The following is a 15,038-nucleotide window of genomic DNA, read 5'->3' as shown; positions in this document are numbered from 1 at the left end:
AGTCCCTGACTGTGAAAATAGCTGCCTCGACCACGAATATCGCTTCATATCTCTACAAGCCCTGATTTGATCTGACCTGCCCGAACTTGGTTATATCGGTCAGACCTGGAAGGATATGATCCAATCCGATGCAGCCACGTCAATTCCCCTCTTTTGCCGTACCGTGGTGAAAATGTCAGGTGCCTGGAAACAGGGACAAGCTGGCAGAAACGTTCAGGCGTCGAACAGTTAATCAAATGAGCTCTGTACGCATGAGTTCGAATCCCATCCTCCTCGGCAAAATTTTAAGTCACACTTGTCACCTTGCGCCTGCCAGCATTGGACGGGTCTATTTGTACGGTCCAAACATGAACGGTTCCCGATTTTTTTCTAAAAAAGGTTATCTGCGCCACGTAGTTAGAAATTTTGCCTTGTCGGCGAACTGGTGCAAAATTGCCTCGCATCAGAGTAAGCGCAACACTGGCGCACATGAAACAAGACTGTTTTGCAAAAAGTAGATACCAAACGAAAAATATAACGATATTGCTACCATTTTTGATGCGTTGGGGGAGCCGTACCATCATGAACTAAATGCAAATTGATCGTTTCAAAGTCGTGAGCCTAGCTGCCACGGCGTGCTCGATTTCCATGCATCCGCTTTCGAGCAAAAGAAACGGAATCGCAATCATGGGCAAAGAAGGAGCTGCTGCCAGAAATAATGGTATGAGCCTAGCCATGAGGACAAGCTTGAATTCGCCATGCATCGAACTAAAAAAATTGGTGTCCGGAGGCTCTTTGAACGCATACTGCTCATTGCGTGTCATAGGAAGACGGAAGAACAAAACGAGACGACACGAAAATGACATTCTCCGAACGGGCGGCATAGTCATAGTTCTAACTTCTGGGCTTACTCCGGAATGAAAAAAGTCTGCCTGGGGTGGGGACCTCGCTCTAGGGGCTCATATGACCTGATCTAATGTGATCTGCTCGGACCTGGTTAGATCGGACTGACCTAATAGAATATGAACGGGATATGACCTGACCCAATGCAGGCGCATGCATATCATTCTTAGGCGGCGAAGCAGCGAAAAGGTGTTAGGTGACGTGCAACGGGGACGAGGTGGCCGAGAGGTTAAGGCGTTGGACTGCTAATCCAATGTGCTCTGCACGCGTGGGTTCGAATCCCATCCTCGTCGGGATGGTTTTGAGCGGCATAGAACGTGGGGTATTTGCCAATCCATCTAGTTCTGACCGGCATAAAATGGTTGCCTTGTCCCGTCCTGAAAACAGCAGGTCCCCAAAACTGCGCAGAATTTTCAGGACACCGTCATTGACCATGTTGGGGCTGCGAACGCTATCCTGACTTGTGAACAGAAAAAACCGCAGTTAAATGGAATGTTCTACCATTACGTGGGGTTTTGAACTGAAGCAGCCATCTTGAGGACCTCTTGATGCAGTTCACGGCCATGCCCTTTTTGAGGCCAAAACCCTCTGGTTCCTGAGTTATACGCGCGCAAAGTGCGAAAAGGCTTATTGGGAGACTACTTCAAAGTCACCTTGGCATTGATGTCGTCATAAAACCGTTTTACGATTGCCGTTATATTACAGCAAGGGTGGTAAGACCTGCCGACTTGGTGGATAAGGTCGGCGGCAAAAAATATATCCATGCGAAGCTTGGTGCCATAAATGTTTTTAGGCGGCAAATTTTGTGTTGGCTAGGACGAATAAATACATCACGCCATGCAAAACATAACGTGAGGTCTCCATGCATAGGTATTACGCCTCCATGGTAATAAATCCGTCACACAACAAAAGCCGACGGTTCCGCACAAGCTCTTTACTGCACTCCATGGCACCCTGGTATCTTTTCTTGGTTTCATTCCAACCCGGCAACAAAAATATTATATGATTTTTAGTTGGCCGGCAGACTCGGTGGCAGGTCGGCGACAAATCAGTGTATTTGCAATGGCCCGGCCGGACGGCCGATTCGTCGTTTTTAACAGCCGACCTTCAGTGTCCCAAACTAGACAGTATGAAGTACTGAAAAAGATCTGGATATGGGGATTCATCTGGCAGCAAGGGCGTGTTTCAATTGTTGAGATGTGACTGACATGAGGTGGGCGCTGACGGGTGCGGCTGAACCCTTTCCATTTCCTCACCACTCAGGAACATTTATAATTTCTTTTTAAGACAGCAGCTGAAAAAAGACTAAGACAAGAATAAATTGATATTTGTTCAGTTCTAGCGCATTATTGACGTAATTTGTTGATAATACGCACGCATTGATATGCACCAGGGAATCCATAGGCTTGTCATTTATGTATGTGTGGTAATGGAAGCATAAATGGAGCCGATGAACACAGCAGAACTGTCAACTAGGTAGTGTTGTAGCTTGGAATTTGCGAACTATGTATAAATTATCACCAATCCTCTTGTGTTACATTGAAATGAAAAGTTGAATTAAGACTGTCAGACTGTTGCTGATATTCTTCACAGGTTGGCATGATGCAAGATGATTTGCCCGCAACAAGGGCGTTGTTTTGGAAGACTATGTCTCTGCTAAGTTGGGGGGGGGGGGGGGGCGGGGGGACTGAGCACTGAACAACAACAGACCCTTCTCTCAAGCTGTTCCAATAAATGAGTTGCTCCCCAGATTTTGCCCAACTAACTTTTTCTCAAAGTGGGGGAGGGCCTGGTGCCCAAGTTGGGAACCAGTCTCCCCTCCCTCAACTGAAAGGGAAATTACATGCCTGGTTTGCAATAAGACTTATGATTCCGTTTTTACTTTGTTGCATGGTGCGAAAATGGTACACATGTGGGTGTGATGAACTGCTTCTTGAAAATTAGCCAAGCATCTAACTGACCCTGTATCACTTAGTCCGTTCCAGTGGCTCAGTTAAATAGAGCGCCTGATTTCTGGTCCACCTGCTGCCGGCGGGTTGGGTTTGAGTCGGTTTTGGCGGTCGCTGCTTCTCCTAAATAGGCTGGCCTGCGGCCGGTAGCAGCGGCCACGCGAAAGGTCATGTGACGCAAGGGAGCAGTACGGACCGTACCGCACGTTGAACTTTCAGCCATCAATTTTTGTCGTTGACATGGAATTGCGCAATGGGATGGTCGGGATCAGGGCTCGCACAGCAAGCACTGCTTAGCGCGATCTGTGAGCCCAAAAAACCATGCATTCAAAAAGTTCGCAATAAATCTTTTAAAAAAAGTTGCTAACGCGGTGGCATGACTGCTGACCACATTCAAAATTCCTACAGCTAAGATCACATGAATCTAATTGTATGTTACGAGGATAGTGTATTCTAAAATCGCACTTTTAAATGATAAGAAATGTTTTGGAAAAATTGGTAGTGGTTGCAGAACACTTTGAGATTTTGAACAAACCTTGAAATTTTGCTACCCAAGGTCGTTTTTGAGCCTTGAAATCAAGGTTCAACCTTGAAATCAAAGTCAAGACAACACATTAAACATTTTCCGTACTAAAATGAAGAAGATTTTCGGCGGCTATATCAATATCCAATGCTCGTTGCATGTCACAACATAACCAACTGATAGGAAACGTGCTAGCGCAAACGTCGTGGCAATCTGATCTTGTCTCCGAGTGAGGAGGTAGGCATCCCGAGTATGGGCGTAGACCATCTAGTCTGACTTGACCTTTTCTGACCTGGCTAGATCTTACCTGACCCAGCTAAAAATTATCTGACCCGATGCGACCAGGTTCATTGCCTTCTTTACGGCAATGATGGTGTGCCATTTGTGTAACCGCAGCGCCACAGCTGGGTTAAATTTGTCAAATTTGTTAAATGTCAAGACAAGGTGGCCGAGTGGTTAAGGCGTTGGACTGCTAATCCAATGTGCTCTGCACGCGTGGGTTCGAATCCCATCCTCGTCGATATGGTTTTAGGTCACACAGACCGCCCAGTATCTTCCAGCATCGAACCGATTTGTTGATCCTGTCCGAACGGCAGCAATTCCCAAATACGTGAAAAGCCATCTACGCGACGCTGTTAGAAATGTTAGGCTTCCTGATAGACTGATCCAAGCACATCTCGCCTTAAAACAATCAGAATGCTGGCATTCAGGAAATAGGCTTGTTATACCAACGATTTACCGAACCAAAAATAGTACGACATTTGGGGAAGCTGTAGCAATATGGCCTCAAGACAGATTAATCGGTAAAAAGGCGTGAACCAACTTGCTCTGTCGCACCCGATTCCCATGCATCCGTTTTCGACGAGAAAACAGAATTATTACAAAAAGCAAAGATCAACCCGAGTCGAGATAAACTGATATGCAACGAATCCGGACATGCCCCATCTCGTTATGCACCCAGCTCAAAGTTGGTGTCGGCAAGCCCTTTGGACGGATGCTGTTCGTTGCATACCGCAACAGCAGCAAATGATATGAACCGTGCGAGCACAGAAGTCATGGCTTTAGGACTTGCTCCTGAGTTACAAAATAGTCACCTCGAATGCAGGCCTCGCTTCATGTGCTCATGTGTGTGCTCTTTCTGGACTTTGTTAGACGATGTGACCTGATAGAGTATGACTTAATGCAGTGACGTGCATTTTCTTCATTTGTGGTGCAACAGTGGAAAAGGGCCAGGCGCGTGGTAATTGGGGGACGAGGTGGGCGAGTAGTGAAGGCGTAGGACTGCTAATCCAATGTGCTCTGCACGCGGGGACTCGAATCCCATCCTCGTGGGCATGGCTCTAGGTCACACAAGCCATTTGGTGCTGACCGGCATAAAATGATCCTTTCAGACTGCGTCAGCTCTCCGAAACTGCACAGAATCCGCGGGGCACCGTCATCTGCGATGTCCGGCTGCCAACACTAATTCCACTGACACCGAGCAGAAAAACCGAATTTAAGAACGTGGTTTTAAATCGTTTGTTCACAGTAACTTCCTATGAATGAATATAACAGATTGAAGGAATAAAGTAGAATGCTCCAGAAAGTCTTATTTTTCGCCTTAACATCACGGCACTTAAAACCATGCCATGTAATTGCACACAACTTAAACAGGCGTGTTCCTTGTTCCATTTGGAGTGTAATGTTGTACATCTTGATGAGTTCTGAGCATACCTTACCGACAGATGGCTTCGTTAATGTAACAATGAGGCCCGTCGCACGCGTTTCACAACATTTTTGGTCGCGCGCTGCTCGTGCCGGCCGTAGATCGCCGCGAAATGTTCCTTAAAAACCGCCGCTGCCCCGGAACCAAAAAAGCCAGGAGCGCGCCGTTGATGTGAAAACATGCACAATGAATGCCCCATAGAATACTGGAAATTCGGTTGCGATTGCACAGTATGCCGGAGAGGTGTTCCAAAAACGTTAGGATTAGGAGGGGGTCGTACCACATCCCCCCCCCCCTCTCAGGGCGAGCGTTAAGGTGAAAATGATTTTCGGCAGGCATCTCTACTCACAGCGCTCGTTGCATGCCACAGCATGAACAACTGATAGGAAGCGTGCTAGCACAGAACTCGTGACAATTCAGGGCTGTTTCTGAGTGAGGAGATAGGGGTGAGGGGTGGTCGCAGGCAATCTAGTCTAATATGACCTTATCTTACCTACTTAGATCTTACCTGAACAGATAGGATATGAATCAACCCGACACAGCTAAGTTCATCGCTTACTTTACGGCGATTATGGTGTGTATTTTTTGTAATCACAGCACCACTACTGTGTGAAAATTTACAGATGTTTTGTAATAGTGACCAGGTAGCTGAGCGATTAAGGCGTCGCACTGCTAATCCAACGCCAAATCGCCAAATGCGCCGAAGAACTTTTCCACCTTCGCCTCGCCTAAGAACATTCGGAAGATTGACATTTAGGGAACAAGGTTTCCTTAACTACTACGCAATTCTACAAAGCTTCCCGTATTGTTTTGTAATAATGGCATCAAGACAACCAGCTCGTTTCGAAGTTGTGAATTAACTTACTATGGTGCGGTCTATTTTCATATATTTTTTGCTTGCAAAAAATATATGAAATATTTTTGCGCGTAAATATTGATCTGCTGCCAGAAACAGTGATGTGAGATAAAGCAGAGGAATGCGCGTCAGCTTGTTATCTGTGTTCAGTGCTACAAGCCCTTTTCACGCATACTACTCAATGTATATCACGGCAGAAGAAATGGTATGAACCTAGCGAACTTAGAAATCGTAGCTTTCTTCCTGAATGATGAAATAGCTGCCTCGAGTGCGGATCTCGCTTCATCGCCCATATGACCTGATCTGATATGACTGGACGGGAATTTGTTAGATCGGACCTGACCTGATACGGCACAACCTAACACGATGCAGTGGCGTGCACAACACTCTTTTGTTGTACAGCGGTGAAAAGTGCTAGGTGCATGGTAACAGGGGACGAGGTGGTAACAGGGGGAGGTTTAAGGCGTTGGACTGCCAATCCAACGTGCTCCGCACGCGTGGGTTCGAAGCTCATCCTCGTCGGCACGATTTTAGATTACACGGGCCACCTGGTGCCTACGGCCTTAGACCGGCCTGCTAGTCCCGTCCAAAGCCCATTAGTTTCCGATAAATGGGAAAAATCCTCTGTTCGTCGTTGTTTGAGTGTTGTCCTCGCCAACAAACCTTTCCAGTTTCATCTCGTCTGAGAACATACGGAAGATTGACCTTTAGGGAAGCAAGTTTTCTACACCAGCTATTTATTAAAGATGAAACGGATTTCCTGACATTTTCTGCTGAGGAAGCCGTATCAATATGGCCCAAAGTTAAGTAAATTTTTTGAAAGTTTTTAGTTGACCCACTTCAGCGTGTTCGATTCCCTATACAACCGTATTCGGAAAAAAAACAAGCACAAAAAAGAAAACATAGCGCAGATAAATTACGGACGGCAGACATACGTATGCTGGCATAAGCATTTCGTATTTGTACAACCATGACGCCACTTCCGTGGTGAAATTGCCAGCTATTGTAATATCGATGATGAGATGGCCGAGTGATTAGTGCGTTCGACTACTGATCCAATGTGCTGTGCACGCGTGGGTTCGAATCCGATCCTCGTCGAAGTGGGTTTTGCGGTAAATAGATAAGTGGTTTAGTCATGGTCAGAGGCACTTCACTCGACCTGCGATTCTTAATTCAGGAGCTCGTGATCGTTCCACCTTCAGTAAGAAATAGAGTCGTGGCAGGTCATTTTTGACCTGCATTCCGATGATGATGCTGATTTCTCCAGCCCCCGAGTTCGCCGATCAAACACAATCAACTCCATACAGAAGCCGTTGCACTTGGGTCCCGGGATTGCGACGACCGGAATGACACGCGTGTCATTTTTATGGACAATTGTCAATTGAATAATCTTCACTTATGTAGGTAAGGAAAAGTCATGCTAAAATGAGGTTGTCCTTGCCTTCCCAGACCCCAAAATCACTGAAAGAAATGCGAGTCTCAGTTTCCCCAAATTAGTGAAGTACGATAGATACAGTTTTGAGGAGAAGAAATTGGTTGATGTGAGGGCGGGGTGCACTTGCCCTCTACTCGGCAAAACTCAGAAGGTCTTTTGAAAAGTCTCACTCGGAGGCAGCCTCCCCTGCGAGGAAGCCCCATTCAGCCTAGTGGCCCCTGATTTCACTCTTTCCAAAGCTCAGAATCTCTGGTGCCGCCCGTAGGCGGCGTAGCTTTTATGACCACGACGTTCTGGGATCGGAGGGGCCAAAGCAAATTACCTATAAGTCATCGTATTGCAGCAAATCATTGCGCGTCAGAACACACTTTTTTTGGTCCCGACGGAGTTGATTCTTTGTTGCAAAATTGAGTGTGAATCATAGATCGAATCAATGGCTCTCTTAAAAAGAGCTGCTCTGAATCAAGAAATGTTAACGCGGAGGCTAAATGAATCGATTCAAGATTGTTTTAAAAGATGTCAGTGTGCAGTCAGCATCATCATTACAGTACAAATTCTCTATAAATGGGCTGTAAACAGATGGTTTTTCGATTAAAACGCATTTATATCAACAAACAAACATTCAACGCGTTTGTGCTGAATCGATTCAAACACTGAGGTGATTATTTAGATCAGATCTAAATAATTTACATGGAATATGAACCGGCAAAGACTCAGTTCAGAAATAACAAAACCATGAGTTGAACAAACCCTGAATAGGCAACAAAGGTCTCGAATGAATAGTGAATCCAGTCCCAAAATTTAAAGCCTAAGATAGGTCCCAGTCATCGTACGACACTATGATCGTATGTTTTTTAACAAAAGTCGAACACTGAGCACGCCAAAACGTGCGACACTGAAGTTGCCACATTTCATCATCTGTTAAAATCCTTCGCCAGGGACAGCGGCGTCGGGAGAACTCTCGAACACTGACTCACGGCGCGGCGCGAGACTGCGCGATTCTGCGCAGTCTGAGGGCACTGCTACAGTTCAGATGGGAGCAGCAAGCTGAGCAGGTGCTAGTTACCGCCACATGAACTCCGAAATTTAAAACCCCCGACGAGGATGGGATTCGAACCCACGCGTGCAGAGCACATTGCATTAGCAGTGCAACGCCTCAACCACTCGGCCACCTCGTCCCCCGCGCGAGATATTTCTCTCCCGCTGCATGCCAAAAGAGGGCAATGGAAGTGACTGCGCCTGGTCTGGTCAAATTCTATTAGGGCAGACTGATCTCAGCAGTTCTGGTCAGATCAGGTCAGATCAGACCATGTGAGACCAAATCGACCGCACGTGAACTCAGCTATCTCTTCATTTATAAATAACACGGCATTGCGAGGACGTCTGCGCTGGCACGCTGCCAACAATTTGTTTTTGTGCCGTGGTACGCGGCGAGTATTTGGGTGGAAATGGCCCGCTGAAAATGCTCATCATTCAAATGTATAAGATCCTGAAGCATACTCATCCGGTTCGTTTTGAATGATTGTTTTTGCCAGTAGCCCGACCTGTGCGCACTGTGACAATTCCTTGTTTGTTATGGGTCTCTAATACTGGCTCTTTGTGTATCGAGCGCATGGTGGTGTGTATGCCGTGTGTGCGCAGTTATGAAACTTGTTTCCCTTTGGTCATACAGCACCTACGTTCACTCAGCACCTACCAAAAAGTGAGAAATGTTGACAGTTTGAAGCCATTTGAGCCACATCGTAACATAAACCGTTGAACGGCAGTGTCCTGAGCGGTCATGGCCTAAATGGAAACGGCGTGCTCCACACGCTGGGCCGACATGCCAATTATAACAAATCCCACTCATGCGCAGCTTCGACAAGCTGCCGAAGTACGGGCGGGCTTTTGCAGTAGTCTAATCTTAGTACACATCCCGTGTTGTATGCCACTTAAAACCTTCCCGACGAGGATGGGATTCGAACCCACGCGTGCAGAGCACATTGGATTAGCAGTCCAACGCCTTAACCACTCGGCCACCTCGTCCCTGACAGCGTCGAGTCTGACACCATTTCAGCACGCTACCACAGCATACGGCGATTGACGTGGCCGCGTCGGGTCAAAACAGACTCCGTCAGGTCAGGTCAGAAGTGGGGAAGGCCTGTCAGATCAGATGAGGCCAGGTCATGTCAGACCAGATCGATTGCTGCCGCGCTTCGGACAGCTCTCTGCACCGACCCGGGTTTGCTCGTCCGCAATGCCAGAAGTGGATCTGGGTCCCGCACGAGAAAATCTAGGCCACGCTGCTATCGGCGGCCAGTTGATATACGCCCGAATACCAACGCGATCACAGTGATCACAGATCCAACGCTCATATTCTGAACGTGCTGCAAGGCTGATCTGAATTTGCTGGTAGTTTAATGGGACGCCGCCGGCTTGTTTCGTTAAAATCCAATTCTTGATGAAATTGCTCGTCATTTGTCGGCACCGCCCGGCTGTTAGGCGCGGCCTCTGAGGCAGCCGCCTGGCAGCGGCCGGCCCGGCGGCGTGGCTACGCCCTCTCACGGATCCCGGCTCAAGGTGCCGACACTTCACATAGGTGTTTATTCACGCCCCGTGGGCTCGTGAGGCTTGGTCTTCATGATGCTATCTTGCAGAAATGCTCGCAATGATCTCGTTTAAATGAGGGGTGGAAGTAGTTCAGTGGGAAAGAGAGACCGTTCGGTCCGTTCAATAATGGCCTGCCTTCATTGATTTGGTCTTGCATGTTAGCACCCTGCTCTTTTGCGGCGCATTAATATACACAATTCTTCCAGCCTCTGCCTCGGACATTGCAGTAGAGGACACAGGGCGGCCTGTCCATACATGCCCGAAGGGGACTTGTTCCCGGACGTGGTGTCAGTTTTTTCACCTTTGACAGGAAGGTTAACTCATTTGACAAGTTGGGAGGCAAGATATTGCCATGCGGGTGAGTGAGGTGAGCCCCGCCAGAGGAGCGCCCTACCACTTTTCGAAACCTTGCTCAGATCTCGGAAGGCCAGAAACGCGCGCAGCGAGCGGTACCCCAAACTTCACCTCTGACCAGCTCAATGTATAATTTGTGTGGATTGATTGAGCCTCCAAGCGAGGCTGTCTGATAGGCTCACTCCTGTAAACTCCACCATGTGGAAGATAACAGCATTCACGTTTAATTGCACAGTGGAAGTATTAGCATTGTCTTTAAGAAATAAGGTAATTTAATGGAAAACAAATCAACACCAGCTGTAGCAGATGACATGGTTTTAACAAATACTAAAACCATAGGCGTGACTAGCCCTGGGGTCGGTGGGATCGTAAGGAACCCTAGAAACTTTTCGAAGGTGTGAATTGCTTTGGAGAGAGCCACCACACATGTAGATAAGACGGTGCTGTTGACCTTATTCCCAGTCGAATAACCAGGAGAAGGGAGACATACATGCGTCAATACTCCGACTACATGTCTTTGTCAAAATGATCTTGAGCAGTACTCTATGCTGCTTATAATCATTTTAACAAGGGCATACAACTGAAATATTAATGCCCCCATTCCTCCTTTTTCCTGGTTATTCGACGAAGAAGAAGGCTAACGGTGCTGCCTTATCTAGTAAGTTTCCGGCAGATTGTAAAATGTTTGTGTTTTAACCATATAAAATGGCATCAGAGCAGAAATGACCACCAACAATATTAAAAACTGGGTCCAACGAAATGTTTCTATGGCGTCTACCATCAACAACCGTTTTTTACATTGAAAGGTGACTGCGAGATATCAGGTTACTTTGACGAGGACTAGTGCTGGTGACAGGTTACATTTTAGCATTTAGAAAGCCCGTATGGGCCCATGGCTTGGTGGCTATGGTGCTATCCGCCCTTTGACCTTGCGTATGACCTTGAAGCACAATCTTGGCACTTCAGGCTACACTGACGGAGGTTCGCCCCCGTGATGTACTACGCTTTGGAGCTGAAACTGCTTAGTTTGTCTGCAATTTGGTCGTCATGGTGCTTTTTGTCATTTGATTTTGATTCTGACCCTCAATGGTAACGTTAGCCCTCGCTCTGACCCGTTCTTTTTCATAACGCAGACTGATGGGGGGTGTCAAAGGGACCTCCCCCCCCCCCACCTCTGGCGTTTCCAAACCAAGAAAGTGGCAATGCCGGCCCGCCGCGCGTATTCCGCGTCATCGTCGGTTGCCGCCCGCCCGCTCAGACCGTGGATCGCTGCGCAGTGTTTCTAAAAAAACGCCGCTGCTCCGCTACCAAAAAAGTTAGAAACGCGTTTCCTCTGTCAAAACACGCGCAAGGGCTGCCCCATATGCTACTGACCAAGGCCTGTTGTGTCCCCAGGGTCTATTTCCATTTTGACGCGCATTTGATACACTGGTAACTGCGGACTGTATTGGCAAGTGAGCGAGGCTAAGACATAGAAAGGCACACGGTTTTCCTTTCACTTCATATTTCGATGATATTGAGTATGAGATAGGTACGCTTTGTGCAAAAACAAAACAGGCTCAAATCCACCCCACACTAACGATAACAGCCAGGCAAAGCATGTAGCTGCGTTCTGCGCAGCATGTAGCTATGATCCACCTAGCTACTTCTCAATGAAACCAGGCCTGCCTTTGAGAATTTGGGTGATTATTCTTCATTTTTTCGGTGAGATATGATGCCTGAAGTTTTATCTTTAGTATTGTTCCTTCATTACTTTCCTCAGCCTGGTTTGCCGGTATGTTATGCCTGCCATGGACTTTCTGTCACTGAGGATTCTATAAAAATCAAACAATGATTTTTCCATGCAGCTGTGTTTAGTTAAGAAGCGAACTTAGAGGTTGGGAAACCAGTAAAACGTTGGTAAAAACAAAAATTCATTGCTTTGCTTGCTTATATTTTACCCGCAAAAGCCCACCAGGTCTGGCCCACAACTCGGCCGAAGCCTGCGGTCTCTTGTGGGTCAGATGTTAGCCAGTTGGTGGGTTAGGAAGCTGCGTCTCTATTCTGAGCAACTTGTTTTTGTTTTTTGTTTTGGAAACTGCGCTTGCAGTTATAATCCAAAAGCAGAAGCCGTGGTGCAGTGCCAAAAATGTGATGCACCCGGCACGTGCCTTCACTAAGGTTCCCTTGGTGAGGAGGAAATATGCTGTAGTCCCTGCTCAGCAGTGCCGAGTGGGCGAGAGTAGGGCAAGTTCTATAATTTCCAAGCGGTGTCAGGATGATTTATGCTAATTCTATGCGGTAAATGACAGTGTTACGTCACTCAGCTGACTCGGCCTGCGAGTGTTAGAGCGGGTGTGTCCTTTGTCTGAATGGCGCAGAAATGTCGGGTGGCAGCCGTCCAAGGTTCCGGGTCAGCCTGTCAGCTGGGCAGGCCGCGTCACAGCACGGTGCGGCACCGACACCCCCTGCTGTCCTGTCTAGCGAGGGTGCCGTAGGTCACATGATCCGATCAACTGGATCCGACACGGATCACACTCGAAACTCGACTGGTGCGTTCAGGGCACGCGCAACAAACTTCGTTCAGCAAGTGCTCGAGGTGCAAAGTCTCCATGCGAAGCACTCGAGATAAACTTCTTAAAACATGAGAGTAGTGAGCGGGTTGGATGATTCCCAGCCCAGAGGCAAAAGGTAAGTGGGTCCGTGGGCTGAGCGTCGGTCGCAATCATGCAATTTTATCACAAACAGGAAGCAAATAATGCTCCTCTGCAATCGAAGTTTGGCTGCTGCACTGTTCATGGCTGGTGGCTGCTGCTGGTGGCTCACGGCTGCTGCTGCTGCACTGCTGCGATCTGCAATCAAACTTAGACTGAGAAGGCAAGCGCAGCACAGCACCACCGCTCTGGGGCCAGTGCAGCACCACCGCTCTGGGGGCCACGGCATGCCAGTCTGTAAACAGCCAACGTTTTCAGAACGTGACCCGCACCCGTGACTTACAAGTGCGGGAATTCTGTTCTGATGTTACCCGTACCTGTCACGTCGACGGTGAGAGAATCAGTCGATGCAAAAATTGTTGTTTTTAACGGAAACGTTCTTATTATAACACAGCTTGATGGAGAAAGCGTCCCCTGAAAAAACGTGGGGTAGGCTTCCACTTGCAAAGCCCTTTGTGATCCTTAGGTTTGAAAGGCACCGCAAGCACCTATGCCATACAGTCATGTCTGCATGGAGGTAATGAATATGAATGCGTACCAATGCAATGGTGCCCTTCTTCTTATCTCTGGCAACACATAAGAAACATATGGCATCAAGCGGGCTAACTCGTGCCGCCAGGCTGCCGATCTGTTCAGATTCAAATCTTGTAGCGATGTGCAAATCAATATGCAGCTGTTCTAAGGCGGCCGGTACAAGATCTCGTGATTGCGTCACATTAGCGTAATGGGATGCCCTCCGGCTCTGGCCGCTCTGGCTGCCAAATGAGGCTGCGCCGAACAGAACTCGGAGCGTTGCCACATGCGCGCTGGGCGTCAGCAGGCAACAGAGGACTCGCAGATACACCGGACCATGCTTGCTGGCGTTCAGTTCACCTTTTGACAGTAGAAGCGCTGATACAAACACAGGAATAAAGTTGGGCCTCCTACATCGCCGGCAAAATGTAGCATCCTGCATTGCCGTTGAAAGTCATTTCATGATAGCCGTAATGATAAATTCTGGGTTGTTTTGCGACACCTGTGATAGTTGTGGTCGTTAGCATCGCCAGACACGGGCGGACGGACACGCAGACAACGACGACGAACGCGCAGACATGGGCGGACGGACACGCAGACACTGTGCTGCGGCTACCCAAACCGCTCCACCATGACAGGGCCCATCGAATTGGTGCTTGCCTGTTGTCATGTAAGGGACGAAATCGACGAACCAGTTGTTGTTGGAGCTACATTTCGAACCTTTGGGAACAGCGTGCTAAAGCATGGTGATTTGTGCCAGGTTTTAACTTCCAACAAAAGTTAAAAAAAACTAGGCCTCACAAAATTTGGGTACCATATATCATCCATAGGTGATTCCAGGAAAGGATTTTAGGGAGACTTTTGGGCTAATGATGGGCCGCTCAAGGCGAGTGGGCCTTCCACCGTTCGTTGACTACACCCAGCGGTTGTTGACAGAATTAGTTGTAATACGGCTTTGCACATCAACACTGGCCGCGTGTGGGTGGAGTGTGACGCATGCGAACTGTCAACGGCGGAACCGGGAGAGATACAGGGATGGCGGAGTTACACACTTGCCTTGCTGTATGCCTTCCTGATTAATCTATTTAAAACTTGTTTTAATTTTTCGCCAGACGCTGTCTATTTTTATTTCACCGTGCACCGCACGGAATACGAATACGAGGCGGAATGAATTCATGTGGCAGCTTATCGCAGCACAATGATAATTGTTTTTGTAATCACAAGTTTCTGCTTGTTCTTGAAAATAGCAAACCTCTCTGGCAGGCCTAATCCGCCAAAGCATGGAGCCATGGCCCTCGACATGCGGCCTGTGTCTGGCCAGACGAGAGTAGCAGTGGCTGGGCTGCTCTAGCGCGACAGCCCGGCGTCGCAGGGGATGCCGGGGCAGCGAACAGAACGGTCGGCTCCAGTGCAGCGTGAGCGGTGGGACCAGCGAGTCGAGGCGGATGGAGATGGAAGCCAGTAGTGATTAGAGGTGGGACCAGCGAATCGTAGCGGATGGAGATATAAATCAGTAGTGATTAGAGGTGAGACCAGGCA

General features: G+C 48.1%; 4 non-coding genes across 4 annotated transcripts; 2 read left to right on the top strand and 2 right to left on the bottom strand.

Moving 5' to 3' along the window:
- Window positions 1-1,093: 1,093 nt before the first annotated feature.
- Window positions 1,094-1,175, top strand: TRNAS-GCU (transfer RNA serine (anticodon GCU)). The gene has a single exon. It is a non-coding gene; the product is annotated as a tRNA-Ser (tRNA).
- Window positions 1,176-3,792: 2,617 nt separating this feature from the next.
- TRNAS-GCU (transfer RNA serine (anticodon GCU)) lies at window positions 3,793-3,874 on the top strand. Its single transcript has one exon. It is a non-coding gene; the product is annotated as a tRNA-Ser (tRNA).
- Window positions 3,875-8,446: 4,572 nt separating this feature from the next.
- TRNAS-GCU (transfer RNA serine (anticodon GCU)) lies at window positions 8,447-8,528 on the bottom strand. The gene has a single exon. It is a non-coding gene; the product is annotated as a tRNA-Ser (tRNA).
- Window positions 8,529-9,293: 765 nt separating this feature from the next.
- On the bottom strand, window positions 9,294-9,375 carry TRNAS-GCU (transfer RNA serine (anticodon GCU)). The gene has a single exon. It is a non-coding gene; the product is annotated as a tRNA-Ser (tRNA).
- Window positions 9,376-15,038: the final 5,663 nt, after the last annotated feature.

The sequence above is a fragment of the Pollicipes pollicipes genome, unplaced genomic scaffold (assembly GCF_011947565.3).
Source record: "Pollicipes pollicipes isolate AB1234 unplaced genomic scaffold, Ppol_2.1 Scaffold_2555;HRSCAF=2994_pilon_pilon_pilon, whole genome shotgun sequence".
Taxonomy (NCBI): Eukaryota; Metazoa; Arthropoda; class Thecostraca; order Pollicipedomorpha; family Pollicipedidae; genus Pollicipes; species Pollicipes pollicipes.
Note: the sequence above shows the minus strand (reverse complement) of the source record. Positions and strands in the feature narration are given on the sequence as shown.